Source organism: Caretta caretta, chromosome 1 (genome assembly GCF_965140235.1).
Source record: "Caretta caretta isolate rCarCar2 chromosome 1, rCarCar1.hap1, whole genome shotgun sequence".
Classification (NCBI taxonomy): domain Eukaryota; kingdom Metazoa; phylum Chordata; order Testudines; family Cheloniidae; genus Caretta; species Caretta caretta.
The window spans coordinates 185,433,808-185,455,862 of record NC_134206.1 but is presented as its reverse complement, the minus strand read 5'-3'; positions in this window follow the sequence as shown (position 1 = coordinate 185,455,862).

The window sequence follows — 22,055 nt, the reverse complement described above, 5'->3', positions numbered from 1 at the left end:
CTGTATATTTTTGAGTGTGTATTAAAGACCATTGTATTTGTGACCGTTAGAATTACACAAATGAGGTATGAATCTCAATAAGACTGCAAATTCCTTAGGGTTTGCATCTTCTTATACATCTATGCTGTACAGCATGCTGAGATGCCTATTGCAGGGTGAACTATATATGCAAATCAACAAAATTAACAGGAGAGAGATTACTGTGTTAAAATAAGTTAATAAGCCACAAATTAAAAATAACAATTATTCAACAGATTTTAAAGATTCCAAAGGCAGCCACTGGATAAAAATTCTGATAAAACAGATACCCACAAATTCATATGTGGATTAAAGACCCAAATATGCAAGCCTTTCTCACATCAGTGTATTTTTTCGCATGTGAGCAGTTCCACTGAATTTAATGAGACTACTCATCTATATGCTCACTAACATGGGTGTGAAATATACAAATAGGTTCTAAAAGAGAGGAAAGCTTCCAACATTCTTTTACAACTTTTCAGTGGCTAATGTCACAAATTGACTCAAACTGCATGTGTATGAATGACAAATATCCTATAAGGCACCTATGTTAAAAGAATATTATTAAAATTGCAAAATCAAACACTCAAAAGTTAGGAAAGGCCAGATTTAAGAATTTGCATGCAACGTTAGTTCTGCCCCTTGATTGCATGCATTATTTATGCAGCCTTTGGATCTAAATCTCCACTGGGTGAAGGTGCAGTATGTTTGATGTTCAGAGCTATGGTCAGCGTGCAAAGCAATTCTGTTCTTCATGATATAAAGACCTTCATTCACTCCTTTGGCGTTTGCATGAAGACAAAGAAGGAAGGGATTTTTGCATTGCCTGAGTTCTGGGTGACTCCTTAGTTGTGAGTTTTGCCAAAAACTCTGCCTCCCTGGAGGAGAGCAGTCGCCATTAATTGTTTTGCCTGAGAATCAACTTTCCAGGTGGTCAACCAAAGATACCCTCTGGGAATTGCGTTGGCTGCCATAGTCACAGAGAAAATGCGATTCTTATCCAGGGAGGCATCAGCAACCAAGACAGAAGTGATGGAAATCTCATTCAGAAGCACTTCTGACCTTTTGCCTGTGAGCAAAGGGAACTGCTTTTTAGTTCCTTGCACCTTACAAAAATGGTTCTTGCCAAATAAACTGAGGAGGATGAGATGTGAGGAGAACTGGCCATAGCTTCATCATTCCACCAAGGAAAGGATTCAATTTTTATGACTTCTTCCTTAAATCAAAAATCACCCTTGGCTCCAATCATTGTTTCCTTGGCCTCTGTACCAACGGTCACATTGATTTTGGGTCCCTGAAACAAGAATTGATCCTCCTTTTGAGATCATTAATGCTTCAAATCCTTACATGTAGGAACTGGCTTTTGGATGTTTTTTTTTTTCTTTTGGATCTGATGAATCTGAGGAAAGCTGAACTGAGAGGGAAGCCAAGGTATATTTTTACTTCTGGAAGGAAAACATTTGCCAACCTGTAGCAACTCACCATCTTGTCTAGCAGACAGCATATCTAATTAAAGACTTAGCACAATGACTACCCATTTAGACATAGTGTCATGGGAACAAAAAGAAAAAGCCTATCCTAAAAACCAGATGCGAACATTTCTAATTCTGGCTAACAAAGAGCAGTTTCCTTAGCTGAACAGTCTGCCCTGAAGGACCGTCGCTTTTGAGAGGTGGCATTGCATTTCACATGAAAGCAGGCTTTCTCCTGCTTTCTTATGTCAGCCATTTTGTGAAGTAGCAGCTAGGCATCTCCCACAGGGCACCCTGAATTGTGAGGAGAGGAGAGAGTCAGAAATGTCAGAAGTAAACAGAGGGAGATTAGGAGAAGAAATTATTTAAGAAAAAAGTCTGAGAAAATAAAATTTCATCTGGGCTTATGGAAGACACGGCGCTCTCAACTCCTGTGCTTTGCCTGCTTGGCGGCAGAACAGCCTTGGCATGAGGCATGAGGATCCCTTCAGTCAGTGCTTCCTTGTCTGACAGTTTTGCTGCTTCTAGGTTACCACTTCTCCTGTGCAGGGTCAGTAGATAGTAAATCTGAGAAGCATACATAAAAAAAATTGTAATTTCTCAAAACCCAGTAATCAGAGTGTACTATAGGTCCAGTCCTGACGTCATGTAAGTCAGTGGGGGGAAGGATTGGGCCCTAAACTGTAACTTTAAGTAGGAAAAACATTTTGGGTAATGACATGCAAATGAATATATGAGGGGATCTATTTCCCCAATGATATAAATGTATATGTATATATAAAGCAAACAGCATTCTGGGATGTATTGGCAGAAGTGTTGTAAGCAAGACACAAGAAGTAATTCTTCTGCTCCACTCCACACTGGTTAGGACTCAGCTGGAGTATTGTGTCCAGTTCTCGGTGCCACATTTCAGGAAAGATGTGGACAAACTGGAGAAAGTCCAGAGAAGAACAACAAAATTGATTAAAGGTCTAGAAAACATGACCTATGAGGGAAGATTGAAAAAAATGGGTTTGTTTAGTCTGGAAAAGAGAAGACTGAGAGGGGAAATGATAACAGTTTTCAAGTACCTAAAAGGTTGTTACAAGGAGGAGGGAGAAGAATTGTTCTTTTTTCACCTTCTGAGGATAGGACAAGAAGTCATGGGCTTAAATGTCAGCAAGGGAGGTTTAGGTTGGACATTAGGAAAAACTTCCTAACTATCAGGGTGGTTAAGCACTGGAATAAATTGCCGACGGAGGCTGTGGAATCTCCATCATTGGAGATTTTTAAGAGCAGGTTAGACAAACACCTGTCAGGATGATCTAGATAATACTTAGTCCTGCCATGAGTGCAGGAGACTGGACTAGATGACCTCTCAAGGTCTATGTTCTATGATTCTATTTATCCCATTAATGTTAATGGCCAAGCTTTACAAAAGTGACTAGTAATTCTGAGTGCCCAACGTGACATAACTTACAGGGACCTCACTGTCAGAAACTGCTGAATATCTGCCTGCTGGCAGCATATAACAGTTATTTAACATCCAACACAACAAAATGGGTTAGGACAGGAAGGAAGTGAAGGGGGAAATCAATTAACTCCATGCAAAGAAAGAATCTCAACTGATCTCATGCAGTTCTCTTTGGTGATCCATTGTCTAATGCCTCACATGCATTGCATTTTCAAAGTGTTTCATGTATCACTCATGAACAAAATGTGGGATGATGTAATATAATTCATCCCTTGGAATAATATATTTATTTATTTATTTATACAGGGGGGAAAATAGAGTTGATGAGGTGCAGGTCACAAAAGTTTAAAATGCCCCAGGGACTCCACATCTGTTTCAATCAGCAAAAGAGACTCAAGACATGGGAGAGCTGCACCCATGTTACTTAGGCAAATGCAGAAATAAGCTGTTTTGTTTTATGGCCAAAAAGCTCTCCAATATTATGTCCCAAGCCTTAGGTGAGCTACTTATTATCTGGATCTCAGCTTGAGGCAAATGACCTCAAGTACTGTAGCTTTAACATAACAAAACCTTCTCTCCCTGATGTTATTTTGAAAAGATATATTAAAAATAAAGAGAGAGAAAGAAAGGGCAGGGACATGTGGTCCAGTTTCCCGGGCCTTTCCAGGATTCCTATTCAAACTATATATGGCCACATTCAGTAGCTTTTTGTGAGGTGACTGCAGTGCTTTTTCATGTTTGGCTTATGCAGCTCATGATCTTTTTAAAATGTCTTTCTTATAACATGTAGGGAAGGGGTAAGAGAACCATGTCAACATCAGTGAATGCAGAACATTGCTCTGCCTACAGAATATTCAGCTCTTGCTCATGCCTTTACAGCACAAGCCATAGTAAAGGGCAGTGAAGCAACCTCCAGGAGCAACCCTGCATTCAGGGGAGTCTTCATACCGTGCTATCCCTTTGAGAAGGGCAACTCTATGTGGGGGCAGTGGGGGGAGAGAGGAGGAGTAGTGGCAGGAACATGGCCCCACTTCTGCTATGTCCCCTCTGTGAAGCCAGTTTTCTCTGAGGTAGCAGGGAGGGAGAAATCCCTGCACTGCCAGAGAACAGAGACCGCCATATTGTTTACCCCTTACGTGGGCTGTGCAAGGAGCTTGCTTCATTGTAAAATCACATCAAGGCTAGGGAGAATCTGGCTCTCCTCCCTGCCCCTCCCCCTAAATATTGGTTCTAAAAATTTGTATCCATGCACTAAAAAGAAGGGTTTTACAAATATCAGAGAGTGTCCATGAACATAGTGTCAACTTCACACCACAAAGAACCCTGTATAATGCACCAAAAGTTCTGCTGATTCATCCAGACAGGTGCAGTTCATCAACTTTCCAGTGACGATAGAAAGGAGAAGGTGGGCAGGGACTTTAGAGAGAGGGAACTAGGAGACTAGGAAAATGGAGGTTCTGGCAGGAAATGCTATGCAAAGCCATGCTCGGGGAGGAAGCGCACATTGGGGTTTATCTTCTGTCAGTGTTTCTGAGTTACCAGAAAAACCAAACCCTATGAAAAATGATACATTTCTACACAAAGTACAGGATCTACGTGCTCTGTTGAGGATGGGTTAGGATAGCACCTGGGCAGGTTGATCTTGCCTGGCGGTACATGACAGCATTGATCATGGAGACTTTCACTAGTGGATAACTATTTCTTATGATCTTATTTTAGTTCTGTGTTTGTACAGCACCTAGCACAACGGGGGTCCTGGCCCAGAATTAAGGCTCCAGGTGCTACCACAATACGAATACATAAGAATAAGAATAATAACAACAATAATAAGTTATTATCGTTATCATTATGAGAGCTGCTGAATTCTTGTAAATGAAGCATTCTTTTCTGTGTGAGCTATTTACAACCTGATCTTGATTTCTACAAATATATTCTATGTAAATATTTGCCAAGCAGGTTATGCAAAGAAATTTTAGCCTGTGGGTTGCATGTGAGCTATTCACGTTGACTATTGCATGTTCCTGGTGCATGACTGAATACCCAAGTCATGTGGTGTTGTTTTTAATTCTTGACTGGATGGCAAAGTGCTAAATAGAAAGATGATGAGTAATGAGTAGCAAACAATGAGCAACACATTTGCCATCTGAATTTTCTCATGAATAATTAATCCTACAAAGCCCCATATAATTTCTGGGGTTTGCAACTTTAAAAACAAACAACCAAAGACCAACAAAACAAAACTAACTCCCCAACAAATACCCTTGTAGCCTTACAAATACTCAAACAATAAATATATGATACACTTGTCCCTTACCACTTAAATAACAACAAACCTTACTTGTTGCTTTTATTTATAAAAATATTTGCAAACTGCTTTTGGTATTATTAACCAGGCTCCAGTTCATGATTATTTTTGCTCGTGATAGCACCTTCTATTTCAGGAAACCCACTTGTTAGTTTTTTAACTAAAGCAATTGTTGTAGGTAAGGCAATCACTGTACATTTACATCCGAGTTCTTCAATGTACAGCTTGCTGTAGCCCAGGGTACTAATGGTATGCAGAATTTTGTTACACACAATTGGCTTTATTATCTCCTCTCTGGCTTACAAGAAGATGTTCTTAATTACATGTTGAATCACTAATTCGTTTCCTTTTCAAGCTGAAAGTCGATTCTCCTCATCCTGGCATAGATACCACAATATGCTTCCAAACCCACTCTTCAAGAATGACCTGGCATTAATAATACAAGCTGTCCAATCCTTTTTAAGCAGTAAAAATTGCAGGACCATTTCTGAAGCATGTACATGAGCAACCTGTATTAGGCAATTCTTTCATCCTGGGCTGGAGAAGCAGTCTATTTCCACCTGCCATGTACTGACACGTGCAGTTTTCATTCCAAAACAGAATGGAAACTTTTTCAAAATCTCAGAATTTCCAGTGGACTGGAAATTCCAAGTTTTGGCTTGCTCTAGTACTTGGTCCTAAATACCAAGGATTAATTTTATATGCTCCAAGATATTAGGGTGAAACTTTGCATACTAATTACCAAGAAACCAGATTTTTCCATTAATTTTAATTAAGCAATCAATGGCTATTGAGTTAAGTCTCTAACTTCCAAGAAAGACAGAGCTCTCTCTTTTATTTCATTACCACTGAATACAGGGACAAAAAAGAAAACCAAACAACAGAAATTCATGTTTCAGTTAATGTGAAGGGTCTAACACAGGACCAGTGCCAAGAAATGTAGACATAAAACTGCAACTTCATAATTCATTCTTGGTATTGCTTATTAAGTAAGTAACTACTTTAACTCAAATTAGAGAGCATGCTCTTTAGGGCAGGGACCAGCTTTGTGTCATTTGTTTGTACAGAACCTAGCACAATGGGGTTAGGGACTATAGTGGCTACTACAATACAAATAATACATAATAACACTCTCCAGTTTATAAGGGCTCAACTGTAAAGTGTGGCATTATAATGCACTTCCTACAACAGGTAGTTGGGAGTTTTCAGGAGGGATAGAAGGAGTAGGGCCATTGACATCACTTTCAGATTCACTTAAATTCTGACTTTTGATCAGAACCGGAATCATCTGAACATGATTCCATAGAAACATACCATTTAGCGTTTTTTCCCCCTTTCATGGCATCAAGCTGACATTAACACGCAGACAACTTTTTTTTATATGTGTAATTGAACACTAACCTATGTTATTGTTATGATGCAACACTACCGTAAATTGGATTATTTAAGTCATTTGCTCAAGCATATATAAAAATCCAAAAATCACTTTTAATTTGGATTCAATGCCTTGATCTCACTTTCTCACTCCTGTATCGTAGATGTAGTGTAGTAAATGTGTATCTAAGTAGATGTTCTATTCTTTTTCAATTAGTCTACCAACAGGTCAGATTCTGCCTCCCTTACTCATGGTGATTGGTCCCATGACCTCAGTGGTACTACTTGTGAAGCAACAGCCTACTCAGTGTGAGTAAGGGTGGCAGAATCTGGCCCAGCCTTGGCACCTACCTTTTATGTATCAAGTCAAAGACGAACACACCTTTTAATAGGCTCAGTCTGCCACCTAGTGGACACCATTATAACAGACCTCTTCTCCCACTGGGAAACTATTCAAAGCCGTCTTCCATTCTCAGGCACATCTAGTGGTCTCTAATGCTTTATGAAAGATTAGTATTGTCATAAAAACAAAAACTGAGGTAGTAAACCATCCACGACATATCATTTGGACAGTCTCACTGTCTTTTTTGCCTCCCTTCACTTCTTACAAAATGCAAACGTCAAAGATGCTAGAAGCTGGGTAAATTGTTTTTGTTTTTAGTCAGGGTCTCCAGACACCAAAAGACCTACAAGTATTTACAGTAAAATGAAATCATATTAATAGTATGAAGATACGAACACTCTATACACACAAGGATCCATGATCTAGTATATTCACGACTCTAAAGGAGAAAGCACTGTCTTTCACGTACATTACAGGTATCTTAATTTCATATAGGTCATGAATAAACAACCTACACACTTTTAAAACTAATACATCTTCTCAGATGTAGTGATACTTAGGCTTAGAAATCCTCTTAAAATGACCCCCCCCTTTGTAGTGGGAACTTACTGTCTTACCATTAAGCCTTATGCATTAAAAACAAGTAATTACCCTGATGCAAGTTAAGGATGCTATGAAGGGGCAGACTTACATTGATCCCTATAATGGCTACTCAGTTAGTTTAATGGTTATTGTGACAGATTTATGCCTTGTAGTACATAACTTTCAAACACACAGAGTTGGGAAGCTTTGCTTTTAAATCTGACCACATTGTTTGAACTATGGTTGATGAAGTAGGATGGAAGAAAAACAAATCTTTTTGTCCATGTTGAAAAGCAGCATTGATCTAGCCCTCTTGAGCATGCTGAACACTTGTAAACACTTTTACTGGGCATATTTTGTCTTATCTATGATGTTCCACTTTCTGAAATCAAAGGGTGTAAGCAAAAATATAGTGCATAAGAGGGAAGGTCCTGTTATGGATCTGTAATTGGTTAAAATATAGGAAACAAAGAATAGGAATAACCAGTCAGTTTTTAAACTGGAGAGAGGTAAATAACGGGGTCCCCCAAAGATCTGTACTGGGACCAGTGCTATTCAACATATTCATGAATGATCTGGAAAAAGGGGTAAAGAGAGAGGTGGCAAAGTTTGCAGACAATGCAAAATTACTCAAAATAGTTAAATCAAAAGCTGACTACAAAGAGTTACAAAAGGATGTCACGAAATTGGTGACTGGGGAATAAAATGGCAGATGAAATTTAATGTTGATAAATGCAAAATAATGCACACTGGAAATCATACTCCTAACTATACATACAAAATGATGGGGTCTAAATTAGCAGTTACTACTCCAGAAAGAGATCTTGGAGTCACTGTGGATACATCTGCTCAATGAACAGCAGCAGTCAAAAAAGCAAACAAAATGTTAGGCACAATTAGGAAAGGGATAGATAATAAGACACAAAATATCATAACACCACTCTATAAATCCATGGTACGCCCACACCTTGAATAGTTCATGAAGTTCTGGTCACCCCATCACAAAAAAGATGGAATTGGAAAAAGTATAGAGAAGGGCCACAAAAATGATTAGGGATATGGAACAGCTTCCATATGAGGAGACTGGGACAGTTAAGCCTGGAAAAGAGACAACTGAGGGGGGTATGATAGAGGTCTATAAAATCATGAATGGTGTGGAGAAAGTAAATGAGGAAGTGTTATTTATCCTTTCACGTAACATAAGAAGCAGGGGTCACCCAATGAAATTAACAGGTAGCAGGTTTAAAACAAACATAAAGAAAGGTTTCAGAGTAACAGCCGTGTTAGTCTGTATTTGCAAAAAGAAAAGGAGTACTTGTGGCACCTTAGAGACTAACCAATTTATTTGAGCATAAGCTGTAGCTGTAGCTCACGAAAGCTTATGCTCAAATAAATTGGTTAGTCTCTAAGGTGCCACAAGTACTCCTTTTCTTTTTGCAAACATAAAGAAGTACTTCTTTACACAAAGCACAGTCAACCTATGGAAGTCATTGCCAGGGGATGTTGTGAAGGCCAAAAGTACAACTGGCTTCAAAAAAGTACTAGATAAGTTCATGGAGGCTAGATCCATCAATGGCTATTAGCCAGGAGGGTCAGGAGCATAACCCCATGCTCTGTGCTTCCTAAAACTCTGACTGCCAGAAGCTGGGACTGGATGACAAGAGACAGATCACTCGATAATTGCCCTATTCTTCTGTTCATTCCCTCAGAAGCAGCTGGCACCGGCCACTGTTGGAAGACAGGATATTAGACTAGTGGGACCATTGTTCTCACCCAGTATGGCCAACCTTATGTTCTTATTTCATACAAATAAACACTATTTAACATGAATTCCTTCCTGTTGATCCTATTATTTTATACTATAATGGGCTTCCCTCATTATAGATTACTATAAACAATTAGTTATTATAGGGGGAATTACTTGTGGTGGTACCTGGAAAGCACATTTTTCATTAGTTTATGCAATGCTGACTGTCAGGTGCTATGGAGCCAACGCTAGTATCTGTCAGAAGAACACTGTGCTGTTCCTACACTACAAAGGATTTGTATTAATACCTTTACAAAGGGCTTTATGAAATATGTTAATATATTTCTGTTCAATAGCAGATTTCTATTGGATCTAGAAACAGTGCTTTTCTAGTACTTGCCATTATCTTGTGGAATATGAACACGGATTCTCTCGGTCAAAGGCTCTCAAACGCATTCATAGCATGGTCCCTCTCCACTCTCATTCACTATCATGCAGATCAAATGCCCTCCTATATATAACTGAATAACATAGATCCATATGTTTAAATATGAGAAAGGACCATTATGATCATCTAGTTTGATCTCCTGCATAACACAAGCTATAGAATTTCACCCAGTGATTCCTGCATCAAGCCCATAACTTCCAGATGAGCTATAGTATATCTTTTAGAAAGACATCCAATCTTGATTGTAAGCCTTCAAGAGACAGAGAATGCACCATAGCTCTTGGTAAGCTGTTCCAATGGTTAATCACTTTCACTTAAAAATGACAGGTAATACAACTTGTTAAAATATAATTAACATACCCATGGTAATTACAGCTACTGCTGAAATGAATAAAAAACCAACAGTCAGGAATATATTTTAAATGCATTTAACTTAGTTTAATGCACTATAGCAGCTGGAAATAAGGAACAACCAGTACTGTAAGACCGCATATCTCTCCACCAGAAACTCGTCCATGGTCCACAGTTGAAGGAGCACTTCATTAGATGTTCTTTCCGATTGTATGTCTTGTCTACTTAGACTGTAAGCTTTTTGGGGTAGGAACCATCTCTTAATATGTGTATGAACAGCCCCTAGAGCACTGGTGCCTTTATCTCAGTTGGGGCCTCTGGCTTTCTTTAGATCTGGGGTTTTCAAACTTCATTGCACCATGACCCCCTTTTGACAACAAAAATTACTACATGATCCCAGGAGTGGGGACCAAGCCCGCCTGAGCCCCACCATTCTGGGTGGTGGTGGTGGGGGAAAAGTCAAAGCCCGAGTCTCACTGCCCCAGATCCAAAGTGCAAGGGCTTCAGTCCCAAGCAGTGGGCCTGTAACATAAGACCCAGCACCCAGAGCTGATGCCCTTGGGCTTTGGCCCTGGGTGGTGGGGGTAGCGCTTAGGCCCCAGGCCCCAGCAAGTCTAAGCCAGCCCTGGTGACTCCATTAAAATGGGCTTGTGACCCAAGTTTGAGAACCGCTGCTTTAGATAAACTTTTCAATGATCAAGAAGGCAATCCATTCCTAGTGCTCCTCATCACAGATATATGTGTTTTTCATCTCTATGTGTTTCAAAACTAACATGGGAACCAAATTGAAAGGAGAACCTCTAGTACAAAGGAATGTACCCACGATTCCTTAGTGAGCAGATCCATTACTCATAGTAAGAGGCAGTTCCTGCCCCAAAGCAGTTAGAGTCTAAATCGACAAGTCAGATAAAAAGATTGGAGAAAGGAAACCTCATCCCCATTTTACAGATGGGGAAACAAGGCACAGAAAGATTCAGTGCCTTACCCAAAGTCACACAGGGAATCTGTGACAGAGAGGGGAACTGAACCCAAACCTTCTGAGGCTCAGTCCAGTGTTTCAACCACAAAACTTCTCACAATAAAGAACAATGAACAGATATTGATAATTTAATGATTTTTTCTTCCCTTCAAAGTTGTAGTGTTTTTATGTACAAATCCGACTTGCACTGATTATAGATCCTATTATGTTTTAGATGCTATTATAATTATATTAAAGAAGACTATTAAGTTTTCAGTTATATTACCACAACACCAGCCACATAAATGTGATTTAACAACAGAACTAATCTGAGAAGAAAAAGCTAGGTTGGAGTTAAGTAAGACCTCAAGATTCCTCTTCACAGAGTCTGGCATAGCAAGGGAAGAATTTCTCTTAATAGGATAAGAGCTTTCTAAAAGCAGATGTCTGGAAGACATTGCAAGATCTGTGAAATAAAAATGCATTGGTTTTACTGTGTAACAGAAGTCGTTCAATACCAATCTGATTTAAAAGAAAGCAGGATTACACAACATAATAGCTGTTTCTATTTTCCTTTCAGGTTGGAGTTGTGGGACCATTAAGTAGCAACAAGGCAATGCATGGACCCAGCTGACATTTCAGACAGGGTTAGCAGAGACTTAGAAAGAAAAGTAAGCAACAGGGTTGTTGACTTGAGCATTACTATAAACTACTTTTTCTCTTCATGACTTTAGCCCATCCATTTATTTGTCAATGGACAACTGCTTGTATGACCCATATCTTCCAACCATACAGAGAGGTCCTTGGAAAATACTGGGATGTAGGGACAGCATGCAATGTTCCTGTCCCTGATTTCCTTTCTGAACATTTCATGATCAATGGTTCAGGTACTGGGGATGCAGTTTGGGACTCTGTTTATATGGTGCTCAAATGATCCATGTGCAGAGGGGGTCTTTTACAAAGAGATATGACCTCAATGGCAGCTGGGCAACCCAATGCCGTTAGGTTCCTTTGGACACACCCTTCCTAAAGGAAGGAATCCCACATCATTTTATGTTTCCCAGCTTCAGTAGGACTATTCACTCTCTTGAAGTTAAGCCTGTGCGTTGGTGATCTGCAGCCCAAAAAGCCTACGAGTGCACTCCCTGAAGGAGTAGATCATGAAGTGTGTGGCACTTTAAAAACCTTTTTGAAAGGCAGTTTTATGCAGGATTACACTTTCTTTCTGCTTTGTAAAGTAGTTGCTCGTAAATGAAAAGAATAATCACAGATAATAGATAATAATAAGAAGAAAATTTTGTTCTTGGATATATTTGTTATCTGGGATTTAGCACTCTTGTGCCAAATTTATCTCTAGTAAGAATCCATAGAAATTAAGTTACACAAAGGATGAGTTTGTCCATTCTTCATGTCAACACCAATTGATAACACAGTAGTCAAGGTATTGAAATAATTAGGCTACAAAAATCCATATTTAGACACTTTAAATTGCTTTACTTTTCAAAAGCACAGAGCATCCAATAGCTCAGATTAAATCTCTCACTACTCTTGAAAATCAGGTCTTCTTTAGTTGCCTAAATATAGATTTAGGAGCCTAACTTTAGACTCCCATTTTGGAAGAGCTTGGCCAGTATTGTTTACATCAACCCGGTGTCATTTTCTTCTGTTAAATTTGTGAAACAGAAAAAACTGAAGTATCCCTACGACTCTCTTTTCATTGGGAAAGAAGTAATATTTCATTGTTCTCAGAAAAACAAATGCCACATAATATCGCCATTAGAGAATAACTGCCATATGACACACTGTACTAGTTACCAAAATATGATTAAGTTTTTATGTTGATTTTACACAAATATTTTCCATGTGAATGCCAAACACTTTTTTGTAAAAATAACCATTTAACTCTTATTAAGAGAATCAAAAATAATTTATCCTTAAAAACTGAGGAAGTGCATACTGGGCACACAGTGGTGATTGTTATGGCTTTTAAACATAGTCCCTATGCAATTTTCTTTATATCTCATCGAAGACAGAAGTTTCAAAGGACTTAAAGCCTAATCTACACACAGATTTTGTACCAGTATATCTATTTTGGTTAGGGATTTGATTTTTCTCTGATATAGTTATACCATACACAACCATGATAAGGATGCAGTTATGCCAGTATAAAGATCCTTTATATCAGTATAGCTCAGTCCCCTTCTCATACATGAATAAGCTGTGTCTGTATAAGCACATTTATAGTGGTGTAACAGAGTCTAGTCCACATTAGTAGGGTTGTACCTCTTTAATTATACTGGAATAGTTAAAGCAGTACAACTTTTGTATGTGCACAAGACCTCAGGGAGCTAGGCACTCAGCTCCCACTGAATTTCAAGCTGGACACACAACTTCTATGCTCCTTTGTACATCCTAACCTAAAAGGGCTTTACATCAGTTGGCATAATTCAGTTCAATTTGTTTCTTGTTCAGGAGGGTCTAGGTCCTGGAGCAGGTATCAGGTTGCCATCTCAAATTTCAAGGAAAAATAAAAACATAACTCTATTTAAAAACAAACAACAACAAAACCAGGATGAAGCTTATTTTTAAGCCACAGAATTGCACAATGTATTATTTGCGGCACAAATGTACACTGATACATTACAGCAGTGGTTACTGTTGAAATACAGAGCTATTGTTTAGGAGCACTATATACTCCATTTAACTACGCATGGGAGCATATGCTAAATCCTAAACTCACCCAAGTCTTGTATCATTTGCATAGAACTAAGCTTGTCAGGAAGATTATGAAAGTCAGAGACCTTGGTCCAATCCTGCCATCCTTTCACCATGTAGCACCACACTTTTCCAGTCGTCCCACTGAAATCAGCTAGACCACTTTACAAGCGCAATCAGACCTCGACTAAGCAAAGTAATTAAACCCATGCCTAACTTTAAGCGCAATGAATAATCTCATGGACTGCAATGGGATTATTCGTGTGCTTAAATTTAGGCACAGGTTTATGTACTTGCTAAATTGGGGTCTAAGATCCAGATCCTCAAAGGTATTTTAGCTGCCTAGCTCCCATTGATTTCAATGGGAGTTAGGTGCCTAAAAAGGTTTGAGGATCTGGGCCTAATTTGCTACTCACCTTGAGTAAAGGTAAAAGAATTGGGCCCTCTGTGAGCTTCCATCTTTGTTCTTCAGCCAGACCCAATCTGAGCTATTGGGCAGCTGGGTCTGGACCTGTTCCATATATAAGGAAAAGTGCCAGTCTGTTTGTTTGTCTCTTTACCAGTGGCTGTGTGCAGGCTGCAGCTGTCCCTGCCTGACAGCGCTGTTGTGACCAGCTTATTGCAAAGCAGCAGTCCCCTAGCTGTCTCCTGAAACTCATTCCAACCTTCTGTTGGTGCAGGAAACTTGCACCCACAGGCTATGGGTCCCCTTTGTGCCTCTCAGTCTTCTCTTTCCACTACTCCTTCTGAATGATCCTCACAGGGTGGATACGTATTTCACATAACAAAGCTCTTGGGCCTATCCATAAATTGTGTGATGCGTTTGAAAGAAACAAAAACAGCGTGGTTGACAGGAAGTACGGATGAGATTCCTATAATAAATATTTACATGGTGTGACGGGGCAAGGCCAGATGGCTAAAGAAAAGTAGTGGGAGATAGATATATTAGCTCCAGGCTAAACAAATCCCTGGTACCAGAATAAGTTAAATGGCAGCTGCTCCAGGTCAGTTAAGACACCTGGGGCCAATTAAGAACTTTCCAGAAGGCAGGGAGAATGCTAGGTTGATTGAGACACCTGAAGCCAATCAGGGACTGGCTGAATCTAGTTAAAAGCCTCCCAGTTGGTCAGGTGGGGGTGGATGTCAGGAGCTGTGGGAGGAAATTGTGCTGTTGGAGAGACTGAGCAGTACACACCATATCAGGCATAAGGAAGGAGGCCCTGAGGTAAGGGTGAAGTGGAGCCTGAGGTAGTGGGGGCTGCTGTGGAGAAGTAGCCCAGGGAATTGTACATGTCATGTTTCTAAAAGGTCAGCTACCATAGCTGATACTATTAGGGTCCCTGGGCTGGAGCCCGAAGTAGAGGGTGGGCCTGGGCTCCCCCCTTTGATCCCTCCACCCCAGTTAATCACTGAGACTGGGAGAAAGCAGAGACTGTGCAAGGGAGGATAGCTTCTCACCTCTCTTGCTGGCTTATGATGAAAATGGCTCAGCAGACTGTGACCCTCATCTCTAGAGAGAGAAGGGTTACATGGAGGGTCACAGTGGACCCACGGAGACAAGGACAGAGCTTTGTCAAAATGGAACAACACTAACCATGTTAGCAACTTTGAACTGCAGATCTAGTTCATAATCAAGGTTTCCCTGAAATTCCATGACCCAAACAGTTAATCATAAACAATATAACTCAAATAGTCTTCAGATAAAACTACTTGAATGCTCACACCCCACAGGAGTGGGTGCAGTAGAAGAAAGTGATCTTTAATGATCTGGAGGATGGCGTGGACTGCACCCTCAGCAAGTTTGCAGATGACACTCAACTGGGAGGAGTGGTAGATACACTGGAGGGTAGGGATAGGATACAGAGGGACCTAGACAAGTTAGAGGATGGCCCAAAAGAAATCTGATGAGGTTTAACAAAGAGACCTGCACTTAGGACGCAGAGTCCTGCACTTAGGACCATGCACTGCTACAGATTAGGGACTGAATGGCTAGGCAGCAGTTCTACAGAAAAGGACGTAGGGGTTACAGTGGATGAGAAACTGGATATGAGTCAACAGTGTGCCCTTGTTGCCAAGAAGGCTAACGGCATTTTGGGCTGTATAAGTGGGAGCATTGCCAGCAGATCAAGGGATGTGATCATTCCCCTCTATTCGACATTGGTGAGGACTCATCTGGAGTATTGTCTCCAGTTTTGGGCCCCACACTACAAGAAGGATGTGGAAAAATTGGAAAACATCCAGTGGAGGGCAACAAAAATGGTTAGGGGACTGGAACACATGACTTATGAGGAGAGGCTGAGGGAACTGGGATTGTTTAGTCTGCGGAGGAGGAGAACGAGGGGGATTTGATAGCTGCTTTCAAGTACCTGAAAGGGGGTTCCAAAGAGGATGGATCTAGACTGTTCTCAGTGGTAGCAGATGACAGAACAAGGAGTAATGGTCTCAAGTTGTAGTGGGGGAGGTTTAGGTTGGATATTAGGAAAAATCTTTTCACTAGAAGGGTGGTGAAGCACTGGAATGTGTTACCTAGGGAGGTGGTGGAATCTCCTTCCGTAGAAGTTTTTAAGGTCAGGCTTGACAAAGCCCTGGCTGGGATGATTTAATTGGGGATTGGTCCTGCTTTGAGCAGGGGGTTGGACTAGATGACCTCCTGAGGTCCCTTCCAACCCTGATATTCTATGATGCTTTGAAAGTAGGCCTCATTTTCACTGCATACGACTGACAGGGTAAAGAATTGCATGCTTGTCAGTGCATGGCAGATTATCTCACGACTGCACTGTTGAGGTTTGCTTGCTGCTGTCATGCTCTGTGTCTGCACCGGCATTGTATCTGGCTGTGACAAGCGGTGCAGCTATATGGGAGCTTAACCCAAGATTCATAGCGCCAGAAGTCGCTGCGTCACACTCTGCTCACATTTGCAGGCTGTTGTGGGGCAATTTGTCTGTTTACTCTTGAGACCATGGGAGGAAGAGGCCTAGGTCCACAACCGCCTGACAGTAACCCAGCTGGTGTGGTGGTGTGCTGTTCCGCTGTTCCATGTCTAAGATGTGGATTTTCCTCTCCCTAATTGCCAGGTCTAAGAAGTGCTGCTTTTTATCAAGGCAGAATTTATTTTTCATGCTTCTGCACAAGCTGCAGCTGGGCAATGTTGGCAGGGGGTTCAGAAGCTGTTTTGGATCTAGAAAAGATGAAGGCGGCAGCTTGCAGTTAATAGCAGTACAACAACAGCAACTGAATGGGACCACGTAGACATGGAGGCCTGGACTGAGCTGATTTTGTTTTTAAAGACAGATGACACCTATGCACTTTTGGGCAAGGAGTACAAGCACATATTGGTGGGACCACATTGTAATTGAAACATAGGATGACCAGCAACAGGCCCAGAACATTTTGGAGCTGTACGAGGACCTTGCCTGGCACTTGAACAGCAGAGTCCCAAGAGGGAAGGGCGAAGAATGGTCTAGAAGCATTTTGTGATTTCCCTGTGGAAACTGGCAACCCAGACTGCTACAGATCTGTTAGCAATCAGTTTAGGATTGGGAAATCTACCCCAGCGGTTGCTGATGGTGGTGGTGCTCATTGAAGTTTGCAAAGCAGTTAATGCTGTGCTGTTCCCCAGGCTTGTCAGCATTGGAAATAATTGCAGGGTTTGGAGTGGATGAGCTTCCCAAGCTGTGCAGGTGCAATTGATGGCATGGGATGCATATAACCATCCTATGTGGGCCATTTCGAATAAGTGAGTATATTTACAACATCCATCATTCCGCAGGCCCTTGTGGATTACAATGGCATATACATGGACACCTATACAGAATGCACTGACAAGGGGCATGATACTAGGGTGTTCCAGAAGTCTGGCCGGTTTCAACTCAGGAAAGTAAATATATTATTCCCCACTAATACCACAATCATCAATGGGATGTTCATGCCAACATTGATTTTAGGAGACCCGACATCTCCTCTGAGTGGTGAGTCAAATACTGTTGAATTTATTAACAGGCAGGTGGAAAGAAATTGGCAATTGCCCTTGATTTCATAGAATTTTATTCTCAATCTGTGGATCCACAAGTGAAAAATAACAATTTTTATCTCAAAAGAATGTTGTTCCCTTGCCGTTCTCATTTGTAGACTTTTGTTTGTTGAGAACATTTGTCAAGGAGTTAGCCCAAGAGAAGAAATGGCAAGTAAATGCTACCTTACAACTGTCCAAAAAGTCTTGTAGAATGGGGTGGGGGGAAGGAGGGAAATATGGACAGAGGAGTGAGGGGACAGTTATCTGAAAACATAGCAGTAATGGTGATTGTGTTGCAGGCTGCGGCAACCTTACAAAAAGTTCTGCTACTTCTGACACCAGAATGGAGGAAAGATCGTTGTTCTAGGCATTGGGGATGAGACCCTCCATGGACACCCAGGAAATCTTTCTGTGTCTTGTGACAGATAAACTAACAAGTGACTGGAGAGGGATTGCAAGTTACATTGGAGGCAGAGTGAGGCTTGCCCTACCAAGGAATCTCAGAAACGACTTAGAATTTTCCACTCAGTAAAACTTCTATTTTAATACTACCCAGAAATGAACAAAAATCAGCAATGAACCAGCTGTTGTACTAATATCAGGGTGTCTTAATATGCAGGTGGTTTAGGATGACAGTGAGCATCTTTAAGCATAGTTTCATGGCCGTTTATATTCTGGCTGGGATATGGCCATGAACCTTTGGAATTTTATATTAATGCTTTTTCGTGAAAAAGGAAAAAAAACAAAAACAACAACCCAAAACCCACTGCAGTCAGCCACTGTAAAATGTTGTTGCTGCTGTTCTTCTTTTTTTGCCTTTTCTCGCCACATGTCCACCAGTTGAAACTGGGTATTTGGAATCAGAGAGAGGAAGGGGCTAACCAGAGAGAGGAGCATAATGATGGCACTTCTACCCGCAAATGAAGGAGAAGCTAGGACTATAGTGTAATAAACCCATCTGTAGCAGGGTAGCTGGTCCCATTAAGTGAAACTTGGCTCAGCTCTCCTGTTCCATTCCAAGTGTTCTCATTTGGACAAATAAAGAGGGCAGGACAGCACCGGGGGGCTACACAAGGTCAGACAGAAGAATGGCTGACTATATTGGAAGATAAATGACTTCTTAAGTAAAAGAACTATGCAGGTCAGAATAGGGAAATCCTACTCTAGCATATATACAATCCCAAATGGCACTTCATTTGTGGGGGTGTCATCAGCTCTAGCTTATTCAACACAATGATAAATAGCCCCAAAAGGATGTGCAGAGGCATTTCCTTGTTTGCAGATGACTGTGCAATATGGGCCAAAAACAGAAACCAGGAAATAGCTGAGAAGTGACTCAATGAAGCACTTAGGAAAAATGCAGAATGGGAAAATGTGGGACTTTAAATTTTAATTCTCAAAATTAAAGGAATGATATTCACTAAAGAAAATTTTAAAAGAAGAGTGTAAACTGTCTCTATGTGGACAGTAAATAGGTATAGTTAAAAAGCTACAAATCCCTGGATGTAACGTTTGATAGCAAGTTAACATGGAAGGATCACATTGAAAATACTGTAGATAAATGTAGAAGTAAAAATCAATCTACTTAAGTATTTCCAGAACCACTTGGGGTACGGATAAGAAAGCAACACTAATGCTTTACAGATCACTATTAAGACCAATCATGGCATCCCTACACGAATCATTTAGTTCAACATCAGAAATGAACCTAAGAAAACTAAATGCAAACCAACCCAAGTCATGATGCATTGCATGTGGTGCCTTCATGTTTAGACAAAGGAAACACAGTGGATCTAATTTACCTCGATTTCAGTAAGGCATTTGATATGGTTCCACATGAGGAATTATTAGCTAAATTGGAAAAGATGGGGATCAGTATGAAAATCAGTATGAAAATTGATGGGGATCAGTATGATAAGGAACTGGTTAAAGGGGAGACTACAACTCTGTCACACTGAAAGGTGAATTGTCAGGCTGGAGGGAGGTTACCAGTGGAGTTCCTCAGGGATCAGTTTTGGGACCAATCTTATTTAATCTTTTTATTACTGACCTCGGCACAAAAAGTGGGAGTGTGCTAATAAAGTTTGCAGATGATACAAAGCTGGGAGGTATTGCCAATTTAGAGAAGGACCGGGATATCATATAGGAAGATCTGGATGACCTTGTAAAGTGGAGTAATAGTAATAGGATGAAATTTGATAGAGAAAAGTGCAAGGTCATGCATTTAGGGATTAATAACAAGAATTTTTTTTATAAACTGGGGACACATCACTTGGCATTAAGAGAGGAAGAGAAGGACCTCAGAGTATTGGTTGATCACAGGATGACTATGAGATGACTGGTGAGACCTCATCTGGAATACTGTGTGCAGTTCTGGTCTCCCATGTTTAAGAAGGATGAATTCAAACTGGAACAGGTACAGAGAAGGGCTACTAGGATGATCCAAGGAATGGAAAACCTGTTTTATGAAAGAAGACTCAAAAAGCTTGGCTTGTTTAGCCTAACCAAAAGAAGGCTGAGGGGAGTTATGATTGCTCTCTATAAATATATCAGAGGGATAAATACCATGGAGGGAGAAGAATTATTTAAGCTCAGTACCAATGTGGACACAAGAACAAATGGATATAAACTGGCCATCAGGAAGTTTAGACTTGAAATTAGACGAAGATTTCTAACCATCAGAGGAGTGAATTACTGGAAAAGACTTCCAAGGGAAGCAGTGGGGGCAAAAGACCTATCTGGCTTCAAGACTAAGCTTGATAAATTTATGGAAGGGATGATATGATGGGATAGCCTAATTCTGGCATTTAATTGATCTTCAACTATTAGTGGTAGATATGCCCAATGGCCTGTGATGGGATGTTAGATGGGGTGGGATCTGATTTACTACAGAGAATTCTTTCCTGGGTATCTGACTGGTGAGTCTTGCCCACATGCTCAGGGTTTAGCTGATCGTCATATTTGGGGTCAGGAAGGACTTTTCCTCCAGGGCAGATTGGCAGAGGCCTTAGGGGTTTTTAGTCTTCCTCTGCAGTGTGGGGCCCGGGTCACTTGCTGGAGGATTCTCTGCACCTCCAAGTCTTTAAACCACGATTTGAGGACTTCAATAGCTCAGACAAAGGTTAGAGCAGGGGTCTCAAACTCAACTGACCACGAGGGCCACATGAGAACTAGTACATTGGCCCGAGGGCCGCACTACTGACCACCCCCTGCTCCCCCCCTCTGCCCCCATTCCACCCCTTCCGTGAGGCCCCACCCCTGCTCTGCCTCTTCCCACCCCTTCCCTGCCCCCATTCCAACCCCTTCCCTGAAATACCCACCCCAACTCTGCCCTCTCCCTGCCCCCAGGGTGTGCAGGAGGTGTGCAGGGTGCGGTGGGGGCTCAAGGCAGGGGGTCAGGGTGCAGGAGGGGTGTGGCTTAGGGCAGGGGAATGGGGTGCAGGAGGGGTGTGCGGTGCAGCGGGGGGTCAGGACAGGGAGTTCGGCTGCAGGAGGGGTTCGGGAACAGGAAACCACAGCCAATGGGAGCTTCAGGGGAGGTACCTGGGCAACATACAACCTGGGCCAGGGCAACATACCCCTGTGCCCCCCTCCCCCAGGTCCCGGCCACTTCCTGGAGTGGCGCGGGGGCAGGGCAGGCAGGCAGGGAGCCTGCCCTGCCCCCGGTGTGCACCGGGCCGGACCCACTCTAGGTAAATGCTGTGGGGCGCGGGAGTGCTGCGGGGAGCTGGCGGGCTACAGGAAATAGCCCTGTGGGCCGCTTGATTGAGACCCCTGGGTTAGAGGTTTGTTACAGGAGTGGGGGGGGGGTGAGATTCTGTGGCCTGCGTTGTGCAGGAGGTCAGACTAGACGATCATAATGGTCCCTTCTGACCTTACAGTCTATGATTCTAGGATTCATCATGACCCTTTGTGTGTAATGCAGATAGCTGCTGGTGAAAGGCCTGTTGCATTAAGAATGAAATTACTGGACTTAGCCTTTTGGACAAAGGTCACAGGGAAGATGAACAGGGAAGATGGAAACACCAAATAAATATATGAAGAATGTTGGAAATTCAGTGGACAACATGGGGGTGGGAGGGAACCAAAAATGCCTTATGTAATGGGATTAAAGTATGGGCAAAGTCAGAGTAAAGAGAGACCTAAAAGAAATTAGCATATATAGCCATGGGAAAATGCATTATATCTGGAAAATCATAGCCACGTCCGATATAAATATTGAACTATATAATGAATTTTAAAGGGGAAAAGGAGAGCTAACTGTATAAAATATAGCA